The following is a 9,673-nucleotide window of genomic DNA, read 5'->3' on the forward strand; positions in this document are numbered from 1 at the left end:
TGGGTGTTGTTTGGACAGACACCCCTGTTTCAGCACTCCTGCTATTGGCAATGGACTGCATTTGGTAGAAATCCTCTGGATGGCGTCCTACACTTCTGTAAAACAGATGGAGCGGTTAATAGAGTCCAGGAACGCTTGCATGACCTTTTCTTGCTCTCCTTAATTACACGTCGAGCCTTGGCCTTCGAGACTCGAAAGTCTGTCAGGTTGTCGACTGTTGGGCGGTATTTAAACGATTGAAGAGCCACACGCCTGTCCCTGACTGCTGAATCATATTCATCTGGTACAGGTCGCCTCCGAAGATGAACTAAGGACTTTGCGACTGATAGGTCAGTGGCATGATGGATCAGTCGTGTGATGTACTCCACCCATTCCTGTCGCGTTCAAACACAGCCAGCTGACTGAACAGCGTTCAGTGAGTCCTGCTGATCATCCATTTCGGTGGCTTCTGTTCAACCAATCCTCCATCTGGTAAGTGGATCCACAGTGGGAAGTGAGCACTGGAATGAAGGTCATCAGTTGCTTCCCACTGTGCTTAGTCTGCAAGGTCTGGAGAGCAGAAAGGGAGATTGATGGCTGAAGATGATCCAGCCGCAGCTGAGAAGTGAGCTGGACTACCCATTTTGAGGATGCACGGTTCCTGAGTCATCATTTCTCCAAGACTCGAACCCTGTGGCAAGTATAGTTGGAGCCCTACAATAAATTATGGGCATTGAAATCACCCAGTAGAAGAAACTGGCAGGAGAGTTGTTCAATAAGGCCTATTGGAACCTCAGAGTCTATTACATCCTGTGAAGGTAACTAGTAGGAGCAGGTATCTTCTGACCCACATGAAGTGCAACGGTTACTGTTTATACGTGAATAGCCAAGGAGAGAGCAGAGGAGTGGCGTGCATCATTGACAAATACGGCAGCAACTCCCTTGGCTCTCTCCGCGGTCAGGTCATCTTTTCTGTGGAGGGAACAGCCCGATAGCATAGGCACACCGGTGGCTTTGAAACGTGTTTCCTGTAAACACAAGCAAAGGGGCAGAACATGTGCCAGGAGTTACAGTTCCTACACATAAGTGCTGAACCCATTCATGTTCCACTGTTGTATGGGAGCTATTTGCTCTATGCAGTTTCACCCTGTCTTTCCACTGAGTTAGGGAGCCCAAAATGGATGGAGGGTCAGCGTTTGGGCAGGATGGTTGCCTTGAGCTGACTTAGAATTCCATTGGCTCTAAAGCCGAAGCAGCAGAACCGTCATGTCGAATGACATCGACATGTCTGACTGTCAACCGCCTATTTTGGCCTGTGGTGGTAGCTTCCCATTTGCTTTCTTGGCCTGGGAGGGCTTTGTGGGAACCACCACTGCAGTGGCAGAGGCAGTACTGGATTTTTTTACAAGACTCTGCCTTTGGATGTACTAGGAGCTGCACAGTTGTGGCAACTGTGGCTTTCTCTGATGTTCTCAGAGGGGCTATGGGCTCTGAAACAACTACAGCTTGACAAGTACACTGACAAATGCAGATACTAGTGCTGATATCGGCAACCTCCGTTTGTGGAGAGGTATTAGCTGCCGAAATAGGTTTCGTAATGGCCGAAGCAAGGGATGCAGTAAGTGAAGGAGGCTGCATAGCCTTATAGATCTTCTTGACTTCACGAAACGGGATGCATTTCGATGTTTCAATTTCCTGTATCTTCCTCTCCTCAAGAAAGACACTGAAGTACCTACTCCAGACAGGGTGATCCCCAGTTCAATTTACACACTTTGGAGGTGGTTAGCAACCAATTCCATCATGGACAGCCTTGCTACATTTGCCACAAGTGGAGTCACCCTTAAATCCTAAAGCGATGTGCTCAAAACGCTGGCATTTAAAACAAAGCATGTGGTTGGAGACCTAGGGCGGCGCACTTAGGTGAAGGAAACCTGCCTTCATATTCTCTGGGAATTTCATGCTATTGAAGGTAAAGATGAAGGTGTCAGGTTTTACTAGATCACATCCAGTTTTTTCAATGTATTTTGCACATCAACAATCCCTTCCTGACCCGCTCATCTTTCACTTCCTCCACGGGAATGTCTACCTGATCTCTACGCAACACCTTTTGCTGTAGTTCAAGGTGTTACGGAGCTCTGTTTCTGTGGCACATTCTCCAAGGCACTTCGCTTTCCGAGAAAGGCAAAACCTACTCAAAACTGCCCTCTTTCCGTTTCACATTCAAAAATGCATTCTGACTAGCACCCTGCATTCTGTTACTATTTACTGACAAACTCTGTGCAAGCCTGAGTCTAGAGGACTGGCTACACGAGCCCTCTTATTTGACTGGGTGTAGTACTTACCCTTTCCGCTGGAAGGAGAAGGAGAAAACTTGGACGGTTCCATTTCAGTCCCACGAGCAGCTAGGGAATTAAGTGTCCACTCGGATAGAGCTCCGCATGCCTAAGTAAGCGTTATACAAATGAAGTGTAGCAGGTTCCCCAGATGTTGCTCGTTAACGACTGTTGTATCTCAACAGCTATGCATCTCACTGGCGCTCAGCACACCTGGAGACTTACAGAGATTTTTACCATCCTTGCGACCCTGGCACTCAGACCAAGAACTCCGTTCCCTGTGACACACAACATTCCACTGCAACGCCGTACGGTGGTCGCTGAAGCATGCCCAGTGCTTACGGTGACAAGGGACGGGCGGCTCTTACCAGTACCCAGCACAGGAACCAGCATTCAGCAAAAGACTGTTGAGTCCTAAGGGCACCTCTGACAGTGGAATACCTGTACCAGTACTGTTGTTGCTAAGACTGTAGGAAAGCAACATTCAGAAGTTTACAGATTTATGATCGACCACAACAAGAAAAAAAGTGTCTAATAAATATGACCTCTTACTTGCATACCTTAAGAACTATGAGTACTTGTTTGACAGAGAAGCTGTTTTTCACACTGGCGAAGACGGAAAAGTGGTCATAGCTCCTCAGGTATGCATTTTAGAGCCCATGTTTACTGGACATTTTCTCATATTTTGGGCCATACTACCACCTACAATCCCAGCAACAACAGTACAGGTACGTGTATTCCAGTGTCAGAGGTATCGGAATGATTTCACTTGTAACTTTCGACTTGTTCGTTTCTGAACCAGGGACCATCAGCTCAAATTAATACATTTATCATTCTCCATCATCCTTAAAAGTTTGTAATTTTGCATTAATGTACAATATGTATACGCGTAAATATTTTAACAACGCGTTAGTAAACAACGGCAAAAAATGAAAAATAGTAAGTCTTTTTCATGGTACTTTACAGAAGGCATATAGAAAGAAACATAAAACCTGCAATTCTATCTTTGATGTGAACGGGATAAAACCTGCAATTCTATCTTTGATGTGAAAGGGAAGGAAGGAAAGAAAAAATATATTATACCAGATTATAGACGTATCTTCACACAGTCTATGGATTGTTACAAAACGAGTGCTGCACCGGCAAAATGTAAATTTCGTACAACGAAGGCCTCCCGTATGGTAGACCGTTCGTCGGGTGCAAGTCTTTCGATTTGACACCATTTCGGCGATTTGAGCGTCGATGGGGATGAAATGATGATGATGATAAGGACAACACAACACCCAGTCCTTGAGCCGAGAAAATCTCCGACCCAGCCGGGAATCGAACCCAGGCCCTTAGCATTGACATTCTGTCGCGCTGACCACTCAGCTACCGTGAGCGGACGCTGCACTATTAAGACAATGGACTTGTATTAGGTTTTCTATGGTTTCCCTTAACAGCTTGAGGCTAATGCCGGGTTGGTTTCTTTGAAGAGGTATGGCAAATTTTCCCTCCCCAGTCCGATCTCGTCTTCCGTCTATAACGACCTCGTCATCACCGGTATGTTAAACCCTAATCTACCTCTTTCCATGGATTGCTGTTTCGATTCTGGTTTAACACCAGTCATCCAAGTTTCGTCTGTGTGACATTCTGGATTAAAAATGCACCGCTTTCATTTCTGCAGGCCCTGCTTGACCACTACTTTCGGCAGTTTAAATAATTCCTGATAATTTCATACAAAAAACTTCTTGAATCATAAGGAAAGACATTTGGAAAGAAAGAAGTTTCAAACCATATCTCTGCTAGAACTTTCTCCACCAAGTCACCACACTTGACAGTGTAGTGGTAAAGTGTGTATCTGGAAACCGGAAGGTCATGGGAACAAATCCGATCAGACCGAAGCATTTACAGTCTGCGTTTAATCTCGCCTTAACCTCTCAGTGATGAGTGGGTAGGAACGATGCGTGGTTCAGTTTCCAGATTAAATTGTAGGTCCCCTTCCCGCAATTGATTAACAGGGGTAGTTTAGGGACAAGACTTGCGCCAGGCTGTTAAGCCACAGACAGTTAATTATTGCAGCAGCAAGTCTTCAGTGATGATAGATGATTACTGGCTTCCCACTTCATAGAAGTTAGTAGAGCCATCTTTAAACTCTATACCACATTTTCCTCTCGTTCCATCGCTCAAAGTTTTTTCTCCGTAAGTTTTATTGATCTTCGGATAAATTAGACCGCTATCATGTTCTTGCAGACGGATATCAGGTCACACCGCGTATTTCACACTTGCTATATTTCATTTTACGATAAATCGTACAGTGGTGAAAGTTTATTATTTTACTAGGTGAGTTTCCAGCATTGCCCTGGTATAAATTTACACTGAGGAGATGAAAGACATGGGATAGCGAAATGCACATATACAGATGGCGGTGGTACGGCGTACACAAGGTATAAAAGGCCAGTGCTTTGGTGGAGCTATCATTCGTACTCAGGTGATTCATGTGAAAAGGTTACCGACACGATTAAGGTCACACGACCAGAATTAACAACTTTAAACGCGGGACGGTAGTTGGAGCTAGACGCATAAGTCATTCCATTTCGTAAATCGTTAGGGAATTCGGTATTCCGAGGTCCACAGTATCAAGAGAATACCAAGTTACCTCTCAACACGGACAAGCCAGTGGCCGATGGGCTTCACTTAACGACTCAGAGCAGCGGCGTTTTTGCGTAGAGTTGTCAGTGCTAAGAGACAAGCACCACTGCGTTAAATAACCGCAGAAAATTAGTACATATGGAAAGACGACATCGATTTTGATCCGTTGACGCCGTATGCTACCTGGAGGATGGTAGATGTACTGATAATGGTTACAACGTAGTCTGCCAACAGAGAGCACAGTGGAAAAGCTATGGGAGCGCTATGTGTGCCCATCCTTCAATACGGAATGCTCACAGCCTGAAGGCTCAGTGTGATGCAGACGTTTGAAGCAAGCAAGCAACCATGCCACGGATAAGCATTCATACTTTCTACGGCTCCTGAGCGAGTTCGAAAGAGATCAAATTGTGTCCTTCCGAGTGGCGAGGTGGTCCTTTCGGAGAATTGCCACATACGTTGGGCGTGCTGCGTGAGTGAGCAACGATGCTGGTATCAGAGGTCACGTGAACATCTCAAACCTGTAGGCGAGATAGCACAGACGCCCGCCAGGATTGCAATATTATGTCTACAGAGGTTATAAGCACAGGAAGTACGGGCACGCATGTTAAATTAAATGTACACTCCTGGAAATTGAAATAAGAACACCGTGAATTCATTGTCCCAGGAAGGGGAAACTTTATTGACACATTCCTGGGGTCAGATACATCACATGATCACACTGACAGAACCACAGGCACATAGACACAGGCAACAGAGCATGCACAATGTCGGCACTAGTACAGTGTATATCCACCTTTCGCAGCAATGCAGGCTGCTATTCACCCATGGAGACGATCGTAGAGATGCTGGATGTAGTCCTGTGGAACGGCTTGCCATGCCATTTCCACCTGGCGCCTCAGTTGGACCAGCGTCCGTGCAGACCGCGTGAGACGACGCTTCATCCAGTCCCAAACATGCTCAATGGGGGACAGATCCGGAGATCTTGCTGGCCAGGGTAGTTGACTTACGCCTTCTAGAGCACGTTGGGTGGCACGGGATACATGCGGACGTGCATTGTCCTGTTGGAACAGCAAGTTCCCTTGCCGGTCTAGGAATGGTAGAACGATGGGTTCGATGACGGTTTGGATGTACCGTGCACTATTCAGTGTCCCCTCGACGATCTCCAGAAGTGTACGCCCGTGTAGGAGATCGGTCCCCACACCATGATGCCGGATGTTGGCCCTGTGTGCCTCGGTCGTATGCAGTCCTGATTGTGGCGCTCACCTGCACGGCGCCAAACACGCACACGACCATCATTGGCACCAAGGCAGAAGCGACTCTCATCGCTGAAGACGACACGTCTCCATTCGTCCCTCCATTCACGCCTGTCGCGACACCACTGGAGGCGGGCTGCACGATGTTGGGGCGTGAGCGGAAGACGGCCTAACGGTGTGCGGGACCGTAGCCCAGCTTCATGGAGACGGTTGCGAATGGTCCTCGCCGATACCCCAGGAGCAACAGTGTCCCTAATTTGCTGGGAAGTGGAGGTGCGGTCCCCTACGGCACTGCGTAGGATCCTACAGTCTTGGCGTGCATCCGTGCGTCGCTGCGGTCCGGTCCCAGGTCGACGGGCACGTGCACCTTCCGCCGACCACTGGCGACAACATCGATGTACTGTGGAGACCTCACGCCCCACGTGTTGAGCAATTCGGCGGTACGTCCACCCGGCCTCCCGCATGCCCACTATACGCCCTCGCTCAAAGTCCGTCAACTGCACATACGGTTCACGTCCACGCTGTCGCGGCAAGCTACCAGTGTTAAAGACTGCGATGGAGCTCCGTATGCCACGGCAAACTGGCTGACACTGACGGCGGCGGTGCACAAATGCTGCGCAGCTAGCGCCATTCGACGGCCAACACCGCGGTTCGTGGTGTGTCCGCTGTGCCGTGCGTGTGATCATTGCTTGTACAGCCCACTCGCAGTGTCCGGAGCAAGTATGGTGAGTCTGACACACCGGTGTCAATGTGTTCTTTTTTCCATTTCCAGGAGTGTAGATGGCACCCCTATAAACAGTGTAACAAATGCAAAATTTCTAGAAATGAATATTAATTCTCAATTGAAGTGGAGTGAACACACAAAGGTACTTCCTATAGAATGTCATGAGCATGTTATGCCTTTAGAATCCTATCATCAGTGTGTAACATGCTGTGTCTTTTCGTTACGTATTATTCGTATGTACACTCACTTCTTAACTATGGCATTCTTTTTTCGGGAACAAATGCACAATATATGAATACAATTTTCAAACTCCAGATAAGAGCCACAAAAATAATAACCAAAAATACTAGTTGAGCTCATTGGAAAGATCTGTTCAAGACACTGGGGATTTTAACTGCTCCATGTGAATACATTTACCAGTCAGTTGTACATATCATAAATAACCTTGTTAATTACTGCACAAACATCTTTGGCCATGACCATGCAACAAGAGATAGACTCAACCTACATTTATCAAGAAAAAATAAACATAAAACTCGAAACAGCATTTTCTACCAAGGAATAAATCTGTACAATAAATTACCAAGATAGATTAAAGAAATTGCAAAAATACGCTTATTTAAAAAGACAGCTAAAAAGTACCTGCTATGCAATACATTTTATACATTGAAGGATTACTTAGATAAAACAGGGTAGGGGTTTGATAAAAAATGTTATACAAATAAATAATAATAATGATGATGATTATAAAACATCCAACATTCCACATAACACCTTCACTTTATGTTTTTTTTCCCTTCTTTCCTTTCTAGAAATACCTACCCCCAAGATAGGCACAGCACAATACTAACAGCTCTTCCTCTTTTTTAGCTCAACATCTCACTCATTATGGAAGGATGCTAACTCAGTTTCTCCGGATAGTACACGGGAAGTTGCGGTACAGAAAATGGCCCAGAGATCACCAGTATGTGTGTGTGTTTGCGTGTGTAGTGAGTGAAGTGTTACGAAACAAAGTGTGTATAGTGTGTGCAGTGACTGATAGCGAGATATGAGTGAACAATTTGGCATTACATTATTTAATGAGTTATTTGTAAGAAAAGTATTGTACACCAGGAGTAAATCTGATGATTGTCTCTAACTAGAATTCTGTAAATATAAGTGTATACGAATTAGCTTATTTTAAATTGATCTAAACTTGTAAATACTTTGACATGTCCTATATCCTTGTAAAAAGAGATCTACAGATGAATAAAGCGGCTACTGCTGCTACTACCTCTAGGGTAGGAAATTCTGCTCTTACGTAAAATCGGTAATCGGGTCGAAGGCTTCCATCCAGTCACTCACTGATCAGTCTGGCCTGACAACAGAAGACAGCAAAACGAAAGCTGAAATTTTAAATTTAGCATTTGAGAAATCTTTCATATAGGAGGATCGTACAAACATACCGCCGTTCGAGTCTCGTACAGATTCCCGTGTGGAGGACATAGTGATAGACATCCCTGGGGTTGTGAAGCAGCTGAATGGGTTGAAAATAAATAAATCGCCAGGTCCTGATGGGATTCCAATTCGGTTTTACAGAGAGTACTCTACTGCATTGGCTCCTTGCTTAGCTTGCATTTATCGCGAATCCTTTGCCCAACGTAAAGTCCCGAGCGACTGGAAAAAAGCGCAGGTGACGCTTATATACAGGGTGTTACAAAAAGGTACGGCCAAACTTTCAGGAAACATTCTTCACACACAAAGAAAGAAAATATGTTATTTGGACATGTGTCCGGAAACGCTTACTTTCCATGTTAGAGTTCATTTTATTACTTCTCTTCAAATCACATGGAATGGAAACACACAGCAACGAACGCACCGGCGTGACTTCAAACACTTTGTTACAGGAAATGTTCAAAATGTCCTCCGTAAGCGAGGATCCATGCATCCACCCTCCGTCGCATGGAATCCCTGATGCGCTGATGCAGTCCTGGAGAATGGTGTATTGTATCACAGCCGTCCACAATACGAGCCCGAAGAATCTCTACATTTGGTACCGGGGTTGCGTAGACAAGAGCTTTCAAATGCCCCCATAAATGAAAGTCAAGACGGTTGACGTCACGAGAGCGTGGAGGCCATGGAATTGGTCCGCCTCTACCACTCCATCGGTCACCGAATCTGTTGTTGAGAAGCGTACGAACACTTCGACTGAAATATGCAGGAGCTCCATCATGCATGAACCACATGTTGTGTCGTACTTGTAATGGCACATGTTCTAGCAGCACATGTAGAGTATCCCGTATGAAATCATGATAACGTGCCCCATTCAGCATAGATGGAAGAACATGGGGCCCAATCAAGACATCACCAACAATGTCTGCCCAAACGTTCACCGAAAATCTGTGTTGATGACGTGATTGCACAATTGTGTGCGGATTCTCATCAGACCACACATGTTGATTGTGAAAATTTACAAATTGATCACGTTGGAATGAAGCCTCATCTGTAAAGAGAACATTTGCACTGAAATAAGGATTGACACATTGTTGGATGAACCATTCGCAGAAGTGTACCCGTGGAGGCTAATCAGCTGCTGATAGTGCCTGCACACGCTGTACATGGTACGGAAACAACTGCTTCTCCCGTAGCACTCTCCATGCAGTGGCGTGGTCAACGTTACCTTGTACAGCAGCAACTTCTCTGACGCTGACATTAGGGTTATCGTCAACTGCACGAAGAATTGCCTCGTCATTGCAGGTAAGGTGTCGTCGTCG

The sequence above is a fragment of the Schistocerca gregaria genome, chromosome 1 (genome assembly GCF_023897955.1).
Source record: "Schistocerca gregaria isolate iqSchGreg1 chromosome 1, iqSchGreg1.2, whole genome shotgun sequence".
Classification (NCBI taxonomy): Eukaryota; Metazoa; Arthropoda; class Insecta; order Orthoptera; family Acrididae; genus Schistocerca; species Schistocerca gregaria.